The following is a 15,927-nucleotide window of genomic DNA, read 5'->3' as shown; positions in this document are numbered from 1 at the left end:
CTCAATGCTTAAATGAGTAGATGTCCAAACTTTTGACTGGTACTCTATATACACTCTAGAAAAAAGAAACGCACACCTTTAAAGGCGAGGTGCTGGCTAGCGGAGTAGAACACTAGAAAATAAATGAAAGCCGCACACTCTAAGAGCTCAGATGCAAAAATTGAATAACCAACGTTTCGACAGCGAAGCTGTCTTCATCAGGGTATCATCACAAACACTGCGAGATGAGTCATTTATATAGTGTCAAGAGACACACAGGTGTTTGTAATCATGGCCAAGTATGGCCTAATATCATTGGTCAACTCAAATATTAAAAAAATGGCATACAAAGAACATACAAAAAGACAAACACATGGATAGCATACCATCATAGCATTTGTAGTCTAAAATGTATCTAACAAACAATTACAATGGCAAAATGACAATTATTACAAGAATGGCTTCAGATCAAAGTCTATGTTGAGACCGAAGGGAGCAAGGGTTTTTAAATTAAAGATCCAGGCAGCCTCTCGTTTTAACAATAAATTATCAAGGTCACCCCCTCTCCTCGGGAGGGTGACATGTTCGATGCCAATATAACGCAGAGACGAAATCGAATGGTTTGCTTCCAAAAAGTGGGCCGCAACTGGGTAAGTCAAGTTTTTGCACCTCTATATACACTACCATTCAAACATTTGGGGTCACTAAGAAATGTTATTGTTTTTGAAAGAAAAGCAAATTTTTGGTCCATTTAAAATAACATGAAATTGATCAGAAAAACAGTGTAGACATTGTTAATATTGTAAACAACTATTGTAGCTGGAAAAGGCTTTGATTTTAATGGAATATTTACATAGGTGTACAGAGGCTCATTATCAGCAACCATCACTCCTGTGTTTCAATAGCACATTGTGTTAGCTAATCCAAGTTTATAATTTTAAAAGGCTAATTGATCATTTGAAAACCCTTTCGCAGTTATGTAACACAGCTGAAAACTGATGTGCTGATTAAAGAAGCAATAAAACTGTCCGTCTTTAGACTAGTTGAGTATCTGGAGCATCAGCATTTGTGGGTTCGATTACAGGCTCAAAAATGCTAGAAACAAAGACTTTCTTCTGAAACTTGTCAGTCTATTCTTGTTCTGAGAAATGAAGGTTATTCAATGTGAGAAACTGCCAAGAAACTGAAGATCTCGTACAACGCTGTGTACTACTCTCTTCACAGAACAGCGCAAACTGGCGCTAACCAGAATAGAAAGAGGAGTTGGAGGGCCCGGTGCACAACTGAGCAAGAGGAGAAGTACATTAGAGTGTTTAGTTTGAGAAACAGACGCCTCACAAGTCCTCAACTGGCAGCTTCATTAAATAGTACCCTCAAAACACCAGTCTCAACGTCAACAGTGAAGAGGCGACTCCAGGATGCTGGCCTTCTAGGCAGAGCTCCTCTGTCCAGTATCTGTGTTCTTTTGCCCATCTTAATCTTTTATTTTTATTGGCCAGTCTGAGATATGGCTTTTTTCTTGCAACTTTGCCTAGAAGGCCAGGATCCTAGAGTCGCCTCTTCACTGCTGATGTTGAGACTGGTGTTTTTACTATTTAATGAAGTTGAACGCAGCACGTGTAGAACTCACAGTGAAATGCTTACTTACAAGCCCTTAACCAACAATACAACAGGTGTAGAACTCACAGTGAAACGCTTACTTACAAGCCCTTAACCAACAATACAACAGGTGTAGACCTTACAGTGAAACGCTTACTTACAAGCCCTTAACCAACAATACAACAGGTGTAGACCTTACAGTGAAACGCTTACTTACAAGCCCTTAACCAACAATACAACAGGTGTAGACCTTACAGTGAAATGCTTACTTACAAGCCCTTAACCAACAATACAACAGGTGTAGACCTTACAGTGAAACGCTTACTTACAAGCCCTTAACCAACAATACAACAGGTGTAGACCTTACAGTGAAATGCTTACTTACAAGCCCTTAACCAACAATGCAGTTAAAAAAAAGGAAAAAAGTAAGAGATAAGAAAAACAAATAATTAAAGAGCAAAGAGTAAATAACAATAGCGGGGCAGGGAGTACCATAGTCAATGTGCGGGGGCACCGGTGTCGAGGTAATTGAGGTAATTATGTACATGCAGGTAGGGTTACTAAAGTGCAGCATTGTAGTTCTTGACTCAAACAGGTGCGCCATTGATAGGCATTTGAATATTTTGTCTTGCCCATTCACCCTCTGACTGGCATACATACACAATCCATGTCTCAATTGTCTCAAGGTTTAAAAATCCTTCTTTAACCCGTCTCCTCCCCTTCATCTTCACTGTTTGAAGTGGATTTAACAAGTGACAACAATAAGGGATCATAGCTTTCACCTGGATTCACCTGGTCGGTCTATGTCACGGAAAGAGCAGGTGTTCCTAATGTTTCAAACACTCAGTGTATATTTCAGCATGTTGTGTATCTCTGTAAATAAACCACATTAATTTTAACATTACGATTTTGAAAACAGAGCTTGTCCAAAGAAAAGTGTTGTCTTGGCACAACTTACCCCAGGTATGAGTTTCGGTGAGCCACAGGACAAGGTCAATTAAGCCACCTAGAAATGTCTGTACTGAATGGAATATTACCACAACCTTTAAAAAATATATTTTAAATAAGGTGTAGCAACAACAGATAACATTATTCAGCTAGATAAGGTTAGCCTGCTAGATAAGGTAAGCATGCCACTTAAGGTTAGCACGCTAGCTAAGGTTAGCATCCTAGATAAGGTTAGCATGCTAAATAAAGTTAGCATGCTCGATAAAGTTAGCATGTTAGCTAAGTACACTGACATTTGTTGATGTTTATCAAGTCCACCTGGAAATTCCCACACCCAATTTGTTTAATGTGAAGCAACAACAGATAACATTATTTGGCTAGATAAGGTTAGTCTACTAGATAAGGTTAGCATGCTGAAAAAGTTAGCATGCTAAATAAGGTTAGCATGCTAAATAAGGTTAGCATCCTAGTTAAGGTTAAGATGCTAAATAAGGTTAGCATGCTCAATAAGTTAGCATGTTAGCTAGCTACAAATCAAATCACATTTTATTAGCCACATGCGCCGAATACAACAGGTATTTGATTACAAGTGAAATGTTTACTTACGAGCCCCTAACCAACAATGCAGTTAAAAAAAATATGGATAAGAATAAGAGATAAAAGTAACAAGTAATTAAAGAGCAGCAGTAAAAAATAACAATATATACAGGGGGGTGCCGGTTAGTGTGCGGGGGCACCGGTTAGTTGAGGTAGCATGGACAATGCATAGAGGACAACAGAGTGTGGCAGTGGTGTGGAGAGGGGGGGGGGGGGCAATGTGAATAGTCTGGGTAGCCATTTGACTAGATGTTCAGGAGTCTTATGGCTTGGGGGTAGAAGCTGTTTAGAAGCCTCTTGGACCTAGACTTGACGCTCCGATGGCGCTTGTCGTGTGGTAGCAGAGAGAACAGTCTATGACTAGGGTGACTGGAGTCTTCGACAATTTTCAGGGCCTTCAGGGAGAGGTTGTTGTCCTGGCACCTCACGGCCAGGTCTCTGACCTCCTCCCTATAGGCTGTCTCGTTGTTGTCGGTGATCACTGTTGTGTCAGCGGGAAACTTAATGACGGTGTTGGAGTCGTGCCTTGGCCGTGCAGTCATGAGTGAACAGGGAGTACAGGAGGGGGCTGAGCACGCACCCCTGAGGGGCCGCTGTGTTGAGGATCAGCGTGACGGATGTGTTGTTACCTACCCTTACACTGACATTTGTTGATGTTCATCAAGTCCACGTGGAAATTCCCACACCAAATTTGTGACTATGTATAAGTAGCCTTCATCATTTTTCAGAGGTGGAACCTCTGAACGTGCAGTTCATCTCTAGGACAGGAAACGACTTCAAAACAGTGGTGGCAACTTCCTCTGGGGAGGTCCTTTAAATTAAGAACTAAAGAAACACATCTAAGTGGGAATCACTCAGTTGTGCTCCAGGACAAGACTCATGAATGTCAACCTGCGTACAACACACAAACACACACACTACACACACACTACACACACTCACTTCTGCTGCGTAGGTGTAAACTCAGTGTGACACGGCAGCAGCCTGAATGTTCCGAGACACTTCCTGATTCTGGATGACTCAGTCTGGAATGTTTTTATAATGAGGGATCTTTATGCAATATCACTCCACGTCCCAAACGGCACCATATTCCCTGAACGGTGCACTATGTAGGAGTGATACAGTATTCCTTGAACAATGCACTATGTAGGGTATAAGGTGCCATTTGAGCCAAAACCATAGAGCTCATTGCAAGGAGGTTGCAGCAATATTGTCGAGGTTAAAAGAAGCTGACAATGTGAGTTAAGCTCTTCCCACGCACCTGTGTTTGTTCAGGGGACTTTCTTGGGAGTTTCTTGCAGGTGTGAGAAAGTTGTGTTTTGCTGACGGTTTCAGAACAGAATGTGAGTTGGAAGAGGGGATGCCTTGTCTGCCCACTGACATGGTTTGGGTAACTGTATACTGTATGTAGGTCAATGTGAAATGACACCTCCTTCCTCATTCAGGGCAATATATTGCTGAAAATGAACACACTTTATGCGTAATAGGATCTCCTATGGACTCTGACTGCACTCCTATGGACTCTCAGCAGTATCAATTCAGTATCAATGCTATGTTTTTCCTCTGGTAATACCACGTAGTGAGTAAGCTGTCTCTGAAGTTTATTTGGCCACGTTCTTAGCTTTTTCTCCTCTTCTTTCCCCTGTGTCTCTCCTGTCCAATCGCAGACCTGCCTCAGGAGAGCAAGGCCGCTCCGGCCAGCAGGCACCTCCTGACCAACCAACCAATGGGGAGTCCGCAGAATGCCCATCGGCCTGCCTTCACCCTCCCACCTCAGGTGAATAAACCACTGGTCAGCACAGGCATCAAATTAATTGACAAAACATGGGATGCTTTTGCTTTGCTCTGTAGAATGATTAGTCTGAATAGTATAGTTACACTGTTGTAGAACTACTCCTGTTTTTCATACCGATTAGGCTTTGCGGAGACAATAGTTTTCGTTTGATGTGTCACTGTAAAAGGGGATTCCTCTCTTCATCCTGTCCATCTGCAGCATTATGTTAGTCCTAGTCACTCTAGCCCCCTCCCCTCTCCCCCCTCTCTTCTCCTACCCTCTTCTCTCTTCCGCCAACCCCTCCTCTCCTCTACCATTAACCTCTTCGGGCTAGGGGGCGGTATTTTCACATCCGGATGAAAAGCATGCCCAAAGTAAACTGCCTGCTACTCAGGCCCAGAGGTTAGAATATGCACTCTAAAGTTTCTAAAACTTTTAAAATTATGTCTGTGAGTATAACCGAACTTATTTGGCAGGCGAAACCCCGAGGACAAACCATCTAGGATTTTTTTTGTTGTTGAGGTGATTCTGTTTTCAATTGGATTTCTATGTGAATCTAGATTTCTGATGCATTTGGTTGCAGTTCGTATGGCTTCCACTAGATGTCAACAGTCTTTAGAAATTGGTTGATGTTTTTCCTTTGAGAAATGAAGAAGTAGCCCTGTTATTTCCATGTGTCACTCCAGGTGCACTCATGTTTTGGTGCACACGACCTCGAACATGCTTCACTTTGGTTTCATCTGGTATTGAACACAGTTTAACCCGTCTTAAATTTTATTGACTATTTACGTTTAAAAATATCTAAAGTCGGATTAGGAAAGTTGTTTGAAATGTTTGGACAAAGTTTACAGGTTACTTATTAGATATTTTGTAGTCATGTTGGGCGAGCTGAAACCGTTGTTTTCTGAATCAAATGCGCCAAATAAATGGACATTTTGGAGATATAACGATGGAATTAATCGAACGAAAGGACCATTTGTGATGTTTAAGGGACACATTGGAGTGCCAACAGAAGAAGCTCTTCAAAGGTAAGGCATGAATTATATCGTTATTTCTGAGTTTTGTGTCGCGCCTGGCGGGTTGAAATATGATTGTCATGTGTTTGTTTGATGGGGTGCTGTCCTCAGATAATCGCATGGTTTGCTTTCACCGTAAAGCCTTTTTTTTGAAATCTGACACGGTGGAAGTTAAGAAGTTAAGCTTTAATTTCGTGTATTTCACTTGTGAATGTATGAAAGTTAAATATTTCTAATCATTTTTTTTTTAAATTTCGCGCTCTGCTATTTCACCGGATGTTATCGAAACGTTAGTAGCGGAACCCCTAGCCGTAAAATGTTAAAACAGATAAGTTGGAGCTAGTGATTGGTGATTATTAAATATCTTTGTTACCACAGAGAGAGATGTTGCAGTACGGTAACATCAAAAGGTTGAATAATGAAACAATATTTCTGTATTCGAAACAGTTGGAATGGTCCGTGGGATCTTAAAGAACAATCCTGTCGAATTCATTACTCATTTTGTGATGTAACTAAGGACAGTAGAACAACGTAACATAACTCTGAATTTGTATTTACATTTTAGTCATTTAGCAGACGCTCTTATCCAGAGCGACTTACAGTAGTGAATGCATACATTTCATAAATTTTTTTCTTCTCCGTACTGGGCCCCGTGGGACTCGAACCCACAACCCTGGCGTTGCAAACACCATGCTCTACCAACTGAGCCACACGTGATCAGATTCCCATCCAAATGTTGTGGAACTTATATGATTAAATATGAAACTATTTGTGAGAAGATGTAATGTGATGTTAGCCTTCTAAATGAGATAATTGTTTTTCATATGAAGTCTTAACCAAGTCAGTGGCCACACCCATGTGAATACAGAAATTATGACAAAAGGAGGGAACACCCTTTTCCCCCTGAGTGCTTAAATAGGACTTGTGACAAAATTTACATTAGACCAAGTAACGCGGACGGTGTGAACGGGACGTCATGAATGGTTAATAAATCTACAAAACTAAAGACCAGAGAAAATGAGGACATGCGTCCCCGCGCTGAAATTGTTATCACTCTATAGGCCAGTGAGACCGACAGCGTGAGCTGAAAGTTACGGAATGGCTAGACACTGTGAAACTTTCTCAGGTGACAAAGATGAAGACTACACTGGAACATTCAGTCTGCAGCTGTTTAAGTACTTATACAAAAAAAATAGATAGTACTCTAAAAGATCCATTTTAAAGCACATTTCCCTATCAAACGACTATTGGTACGTCTGACATATCCATTATAACAGAGATGCAACTACAAAAGACTTTGATCTTTTGTGGACAAACCAGAGACTTTCTGCCAAATTACTCCCCAGACAGATTGAGTGTTTACAATGGAGAGACAGCAAAGACATACACACGTAAATATGTACATTGCAATTATTTTCAAATGAGCGGCCGTTCATGTGCAAAATATTGACATTTCCATGAGCATGGTTCTCAGCTGTATGTATCTTGTGGGTCCATTCTGTCTTTCCCCGCTCTTCATCTGTCCCCACCCCTTTCCATTGTCTACCAAGCCATCATATCGTGTTTAGTCCACTAGGGACTTTTCATTGCATTATGTAGTAATGTAGTATGGTAGTGGAGTGAAAGTATTCAGACCCTCCAACAAAATGTGGAAAAAGTCATGGGGTTCGAATACTTTCCGAATGCACTGTATCTAGCTGATAATTATAAAGTAAAACGTTTGCTTCATGTGTATATCTTGTTTCATCTATTGTTGCCATTTGTAATGTTTTCCAGCAAGAAAACCCCAAAAATCACTCTAACAGGGGGAACTAACAAAGAGTAACAACAAACAAAACAAAACAGGGTCTAAGGAGGGGTTCTGAAAGACATTCATGAAAGTTGCCTAGCAACAACACGTGGAACTTAAAAGACACCCACCATGAGACCCACTAAATCTGCACCAAGAAGAGGCAAACAAAAGAAAACCCACACCAAACTTAAAGACAGGAAGTAAACCCAAAAAAGTGGAGCAAACAAAAACATGGAAGATCAGACAAAGGATTGTTTTCTTTTTGTTTTTTTAATCAAAAGTGTTAACCTTCCACATCTCTCAAGACAACTGGAGCGCTAGGCCAGCCGCTCTTAAATAGCACCAAGATGACACCGTTCAGTGTGCTCAACGTTCTAGGATCCAACCTCGAGATATAATTGGGAAAAACCAAAGCCTGTAACACATTGTCCTGTGTCCACACAGACAGACAGACAGACAGACAGACAGACAGACAGACAGACAGACAGACAGGCTGAGGTTATTTGAGACTAAACATGTCGCAACGGTCTGGTCTGACACCTAGATTGCATTGTCAAAGACAAAGGACAATGACAGTGGAGAGGAGAGAAGGAGATGGTAGAGGAGAGGAAAGGAGAGGAGAGGAAAAGAGAGGAGCAGAGAGAAGGGGAGGAAAGGAGGAGAGAGAGGAGATGAGAGGGCAGAGATGGGGGAGGAGAGGAGAGAGATGAGAGAGTGGAGTGGAGAGGTGGGTAGGGAGGAGAGAGGAGAGCAAGGAAAGTAGAGGAGAGGACCGAGAGTTGAGGAGGACAGGAGAAGGGAGTGGGAGGAGAGGAGATTTTTTATTTTTTTATTTCACCTTTATTTAACCAGGTAGGCAAGTTGAGAACAAGTTCTCATTTACAATTGCGACCTGGCCAAGATAAAGCAAAGCAGTTTGACACATACAACAACACAGAGTTACACATGGAGTAAAACAAACATGCAGTCAATAATATAGTAGAAAAATAAGTCGATATACAAAGTGAGCAAAATAGGTGAGATAAGGGAGGTAAAGGCAAAAAAGGCCATGGTGGCGAAGTAAATACAATATAGCAAGTAAAACACTAAGATGAGAGGAGGAGAGGAGAGGAGAGGAGAGGAGGGAGAGGAGGTGAGAGGACGGAGAGGAGAGGAAGGAGAGGAGGTGAGAAGAGGAGAGGAGAGGATGAAGAGGAGAGGAGAGGAAAGGAAAGGTGAGGAAGTAAAGTAGAATAGAGGAGACACAGAGTGGATGTGCCGATAACAGTGACTGAATATGTCTCTCTCTTCTAATTCCTTACTTCCTTTTTGTTAGAACCAAAATGGGCGATAAACCTTCAAATGCCATGGTGGAGACCTCTCACCTCTACTTTGTAGCTGACGAAGCCTCGGCCACAGCCACACAACACAGCTAATCAACCTTACCGTTCCCTGGACACTGGTTACCACCGCAGTCACTCGCTCCATAAAACTCTTACTGCATGAAAGGATCAAATCAAAGAGGGGGAGAGGGTAAGAGAGAGAGAGGTGGAGAGATCAAATCAAAGAGAGAGAGATTGTAATAGAGAGAGATGGAGAGATAAAATCAAAGAGAGAGAGAGTGTAATAGAGAGAGATGGAGAGATAAAATCAGAGAGGGGGAGAGGGCATAAGACCGAGAGGTGGAGATATGAAATCCAAGAGGGAGAGAGAGAGACTAAGAGAGAGAGGTGGAGATATGAAATCCAAGAGGGAGAGAGAGAGACTAAGAGAGAGAGGTGGAGATATGAAATCCAAGAGGGAGAGAGGGTAAGAGAGAGAGGTGGAGATATAACATCCAAGAGGGAGAGAGGGTAATAGAGAGAGAGGTGGAGATATGAAATCCAAGAGGGAGAGAGGGTAATAGAGAGAGGTGGAGATATGAAATCCAAGAGGGAGAGAGGGTAATAGAGAGAGGTGGAGATATAACATCCAAGAGGGAGAAAGGGTAATAGAGAGAGAGGTGGAGATATGATATCCAGGAGGGAGAGAGGGTAATAGAGAGAGAGGTGGAGATATGAAATCCAAGAGGGAGAGAGGGTAATAGAGAGAGGTGGAGATATGAAATCCAGGAGGGAGAAAGGGTAAGAGAGAGAGAGGTGGCGATATGAAATCCAAGAGGGAGAGAGGGTAATAGAGAGAGGTGGAGATATGAAATCCAAGAGGGAGAGAGGGTAATAGAGAGAGAGGTGGAGATATGAAATCCAAGAGGGAGAGAGGGTAATAGAGAGAGAGGTGGAGATATGCTGCAATTGATGGAGCAGGAACAATTGTTTGGGTGTTGGGTTAGGATAGGAGGAGATTGTGTGTGTGTGTGTGTGTGTGTGTGTGTGTGTGTGTGTGTGTGTGTGTGTGTGTGTGTGTGTGTGTGTGTGTGTGTGTGTGTGTGTGTGTTGCTGTACCTGTATAGGGCAGGTAAGGGCTTCTGTGGGTGTCCGTCCCCAGACATGCAGCCAGTGTCACATAGCAATGTTAACAAGTAGTCTATGTCCTCCCCTCCTCCACTTCCATCAATCCCCCCACCTCCCTCCGCCCCTTCTCATCAAATCCCTTTCTCGCTCCCTCCTTCCCTTTCTACTCTCTCTATGACTCTATTCAACAGCTGGTGAGGGTAAAGACAGGAGGAGACAGGGGAAGAAAATAACAAAAAAAAGACCATTAAGGGAGAGATGTTCTGCTGTGTTCCTCTTTCTGCACACTCGGTTCCTGTTCCGTTCTACAGGGTTCCACGCTCCGCGGATGGCTGTGTTTTTCTTATTTAGCATCTCAAGACGCGAGAGTCTCTCTCTCTCTCTCTCCCTCTCTCCCTCTCCCTCTCTCCCGTGGCTTGACATAGAAAGGAACCCGTGTGTCACATTGATTTTCTTCCCCAGCCTGTTGAATTAGTCATACAGAGGGGTGTCACTGCCTGCTACACTGATGCCACTGAGACAATCAGCCGCTGTAGGAAGTCTATGTATGGAAGTTCATTATAAAAGTACTACCACCGCCGATGTAGGAAGTTCATTATAAAATACTACCACCGCCGATGCTCGATAAGTGCATATCAGCTAAGTCCAAACTGTTGACATTTCCAAGTAATGTTTACATACAGTATGGTTAATCAAGCCCCATTCAAATACGTCAGTCTTAATAGCGCCACATGTCACATTTGTCACAGTCAGTCCCAAATATATATATATTTTTTTTCTTCCCCGAATGGGTTTTTATTCATCCCAGCCTTCATCAGGGCACTTCATCTTAAGAGATGCCACTCTCTTCACATTAGCGGTGGAATACCAAATTTATCTCACGACACCAGACAGAGTAGTGTCTGTCTATCTGTTTGAATTCCAACGTTTATCACCTCATCAACACCAGACAGACTAGTTTCGGTTCTCCGGCTGGGTGCACCAGAGCTCTGGGAAGAAGAAGTAAACAGTGGATTCCAAGATAGTTACACAGTCCTTTGTCGAAGGGGACAGAATCAAAATGTTTATTAAACCATTACAGTCCTTTGTAGAAGGGGACAGAATTACAATGTTTATTAAACAACAGTCTGAGAAGGGGACAGAATTATTAAACCATTACAGTCCTTTGTAGAAGGGGACAGAATCACAATGTTTATTAAACCATACAGTCCTTGTGAAGGGGACAGAATCACAATGTTTATTAAACCATAAGTCTTTGTCGAAGGGGACAGAATCACAATGTTTATTAAACCATTACAGTCCTTTGTAGAAGGGGACAGAATCAAAATGTTTATTAAACCATTACAGTCCTTTGTAGAAGGGGACAGAATCACAATGTTTATTAAACCATTACAGTCCTTTGTAGAAGGGGACAGAATCACAATGTTTATTAAACCATTACAGTCCTAGATAATGGTCTAGAATAAGATAATGGTTTAGAATAAGATAATAGTCTAGAATGGACCCGTGTGGCTCAGTTGGTAGAGCATGGTGTTTGCAACGCCAGGGTTGTGGGTTCAATTCCCACGGGGGACCAGTACGAAAAAGAAAAAAAAGAAATTATGAAATGTATGCATTCACTGTAAGTCACTCTGGATAAGAGCGTCTGCTAAATGACTTAAATGTAGAATAAGATAATAGTCTAAAATAAGCTAACGGTCTAGAATAAGATAAGGGTCTAGAGTAAGATAAGGGTCTAGAATAAGATAAGGGTCTAGAATAGGATAATAGTCTGGAATAAGATAAGGGTCTAGAATAAGATAAGGGTCTAGAATAAGATAAGGGTCTAGAATAAGATAAGGGTCTAGAATAAGATAAGGGTCTAGAATAAGATAACAGTCTAGAATAAGATAAGGGTCTAGAATAAGATAAGGGTCTAGAATAAGATAACAGTCTAGAATAAGATAAGGGTCTAGAATAGGATAATAGTCTGGAATAAGATAAGGGTCTAGAATAAGATAAGGGTCTAGAATAAGATAAGGGTCTAGAATTAGATAACAGTCTAGAATAAGATAACAGTCTAGAATAAGATAACAGTCTAGAATAGGATAATAGTCTGGAATAAGATAAGGGTCTAGAATAGGATAATAGTCTAGAATAAGATAAGGGTCTAGAATAGGATAATAGTCTGGAATAAGATAAGGGTCTAGAATAAGATAAGGGTCTAGAATAAGATAAGGGTCTAGAATAAGATAAGGGAATCAGGGGGAAGGCTGTGATGCCAATGCCATGGGAGAGATTAAAATCAGACACACACACACTAATCTATGGTGGTGCCGTGTGGCTCAGTTGGTAGAGCATGGTGTTTGCAACGCCAGGGTTGTGGGTTCAATTCCCACGGGGGACCAGTACGAAAAAGAAAAAAAAGAAATTATGAAATGTATGCATTCACTGTAAGTCACTCTGGATAAGAGCGTCTGCTAAATGACTTAAATGTAGAATAAGATAATAGTCTAAAATAAGATAAGGGTCTAGAGTAAGATAAGGGTCTAGAATAAGATAAGGGTCTAGAATAGGATAATAGTCTGGAATAAGATAAGGGTCTAGAATAAGATAAGGGTCTAGAATAAGATAAGGGTCTAGAATAAGATAAGGGTCTAGAATAAGATAACAGTCTAGAATAAGATAAGGGTCTAGAATAAGATAAGGGTCTAGAATAAGATAACAGTCTAGAATAAGATAAGGGTCTAGAATAGGATAATAGTCTGGAATAAGATAAGGGTCTAGAATAAGATAAGGGTCTAGAATAAGATAAGGGTCTAGAATTAGATAACAGTCTAGAATAAGATAACAGTCTAGAATAAGATAATAGTCTGGAATAAGATAAGGGTCTAGAATAAGATAAGGGTCTAGAATAAGATAAGGGTCTAGAATAAGATAAGGGAATCAGGGGGAAGGCTGTGATGCCAATGCCATGGGAGAGATTAAAATCAGACACACACACACTAATCTATGGTGGTGCCGTGTGGCTCAGTTGGTAGAGCATGGTGTTTGCAACGCCAGGGTTGTGGGTTCGATTCCCACGGGGGACCAGTACGGAGAATTTTTTGGGGGAAATGTATGCATTCACTACTGTAAGTCGCTCTGGATAAGAGCGTCTGCTAATGACTAAAATGTAAATGTGGTGCCATAATCTGTAGCTCCGTGATCAGAGGGTTGTGGGTGATTCCCATGGGGGGCCAGTCGGGGAAAAAATGAAAATGTAAGTCGCTCTGGAAGGCTTGCAAATGTAAAATGTAATGTAGATCTGTCATGGTACAACGGGGTGAGTAAGAAAAAGACAGCATTAGTTCTGGTGTTTGGGTTTTTCGTCACTAGCTATATGAACAAATTATGATTATGCAGGTGTTAGCATCTTTTGATTTTTGGAAGGGGAGATTTGGCCCATAGACTTGTTCGTAACTTGCAGAGAGAAGGTGGAGCTCTTCTTTCTGGTTCTGATCACAGTATGGACACAGAACTTAATTGAGCATCTAACTAATTGTGCAAAAACTTTAGTTCTGGGTTAACTGAGATTACACACACATATACATACAAACACACACACACAACCCCAGGAAACTCAAGAAGTCAGTATGAAAGATTCCCATTGGATGGAGAGTCAGGCGACTCACATGTCCAGCGGAGAAGCATTGTGGGAATCCCCCAGGAATGCTAATCTGTGTCATCAGAGAGAGAGAAGAGTTTAAATAAAGGGAGAATACACAAGTGAATAATAAAAAGAGAGAAAGGCAATATACAACGACTAGTTGAGAGAGAGAGAGAGAGAGGGAGAGAAAAGAAAGACAGAGAGTGAAAGAGAGAGAAAGAGAGAATAAAGAGAGAGCGAAAGAGAGAGCAAGACAGACAGTTAAATAGTTGGCTGGACAGAGCTGGGCTGAGATATTTAGAGGTAAATAGATGGCTGGACAGAGCAGGGCTGAGATATTTAGAGGTAAATAGATTGCTGGACAGAGCAGGGCTGAGATATTCAGAGGTAAATAGATGGCTGGACAGAGCAGGGCTGAGATATTTAGAGGTAAATAGATTGCTGGACAGAGCTGGGCTGAGATATTTAGAGATAAATAGATGGCTGGACTGAGCTGGGCTGTGATATTTAGAGGTAAATAGATTGCTGGACAGAGCTGGGCTGAGATATTTAGAGGTAAATAGATTGCTGGACAGAGCTGGGCTGAGATATTTAGAGGTAAATAGATTGCTGGACAGAGCTGGGCTGAGATATTTAGAGGTAAATAGATTGCTGGACAGAGCTGGGCTGAGATATTTAGAGGTAAATAGATTGCTGGACAGAGGTGGGCTGAGATATTTAGAGGTAAATAGATTGCTGGACAGAGCTGGGCTGAGATATTTAGAGGTAAATAGATTGCTGGACAGAGCTGGGCTGAGATATTTAGAGGTAAATAGATGGCTGGACAGAGCAGGGCTGAGATATTTAGAGGTAAATAGATTGCTGGACAGAGCTGGGCTGAGATATTTAGAGATAAATAGATGGCTGGACTGAGCTGGGCTGAGATATTTAGAGGTAAATAGATTGCTGGACAGAGCTGGGCTGAGATATTTAGAGGTAAATAGATGGCTGGACAGAGCAGGGCTGAGATATTTAGAGGTAAATAGATTGCTGGACAGAGCTGGGCTGAGATATTTAGAGGTAAATAGATTGCTGGACAGAGCTGGGCTGAGATATTCAGAGGTAAATAGATGGCTGGGAGGAGGCTGTCATGTCTTTGAAACTGCTGCTTTGCTTTGTGTGGGTAATGTAAACTGGATGAATAAATGAAAAAACACACACACACACACACACAGGGATGTTTATAAAGGTGCTATATGCAGGATTTTTTGGGGGGAATTGTTGCATAGTAATTTCAGAAAATGTCCATAATATATTTGCAGCTAATAGTAGAATGATAGTGTTTCACGGTATTACTTACCTATCAGTGTTGTGATTGGCTGTGATATTGGCCTATTGATTTCCCCCGCCAGACCGGCATCTGTTGTCAAACTGGGAAAGCTTTGTTAACTACTGGAAATCGCAAATTTCCTGGTTGCTGAAATTGTACACTGTTCGCTCAATTTCAGTTTACGTGAGAAAACAAGCACTGAATATTGTAGGTAATCATTGTGCTATCTAAATCACTGGGAAATATATTTTCAATAACAACTTTTTTTTTTAACTACTGTTTGAAGTTGGTGGACCAAAGCCGAAAGTATTTTTCGACAGACAGGCCCTAAACCTAACCCCCGATCCACAAACAGCACTATGACAGACCCTAACCCCCGATTCACAAACAGCACTAAAACTCAAACACACAAACACATTTACAAACAGACACAGTGAGAGAGATACACACTGGAAAAGAGGCCATCTACCAATGAACAAGAGACCTGTGTAGCCTAGCAACAGCAAACAGTTTGGCTTCATGGCCAAGAGAGAGGGCTGATTCCTGGGGGAATGTTTGGCCAAGCCTTCATGTAATGGAGGGGGGAGAGTGCTGATTGCTGGAAGAATGTTTGGCCAAGCCTTCATGTAAATGGAGGGGGGAGAGGGCTGATCACTGGGGGAATGTGTGGCACGATAGTTTGACTCGAGCTCCCCCCCTGTCATGGTGGCACAGACCCATCACAAGAAGACACACACACACACACACACCTTCGGAAACTCACACACAGACATACAGGCACACAGGCACCTTCAGAAACTCACAGCACAACAGACACACAGACAAAGACACACACACTTTCTCTCAGGAATCAAGG

The sequence above is a fragment of the Salmo salar genome, chromosome ssa14 (assembly GCF_905237065.1).
Source record: "Salmo salar chromosome ssa14, Ssal_v3.1, whole genome shotgun sequence".
Taxonomy (NCBI): Eukaryota; Metazoa; Chordata; class Actinopteri; order Salmoniformes; family Salmonidae; genus Salmo; species Salmo salar.
The sequence above is the reverse complement of the archived record's forward strand: the minus strand, read 5'-3'. Positions refer to the sequence as shown.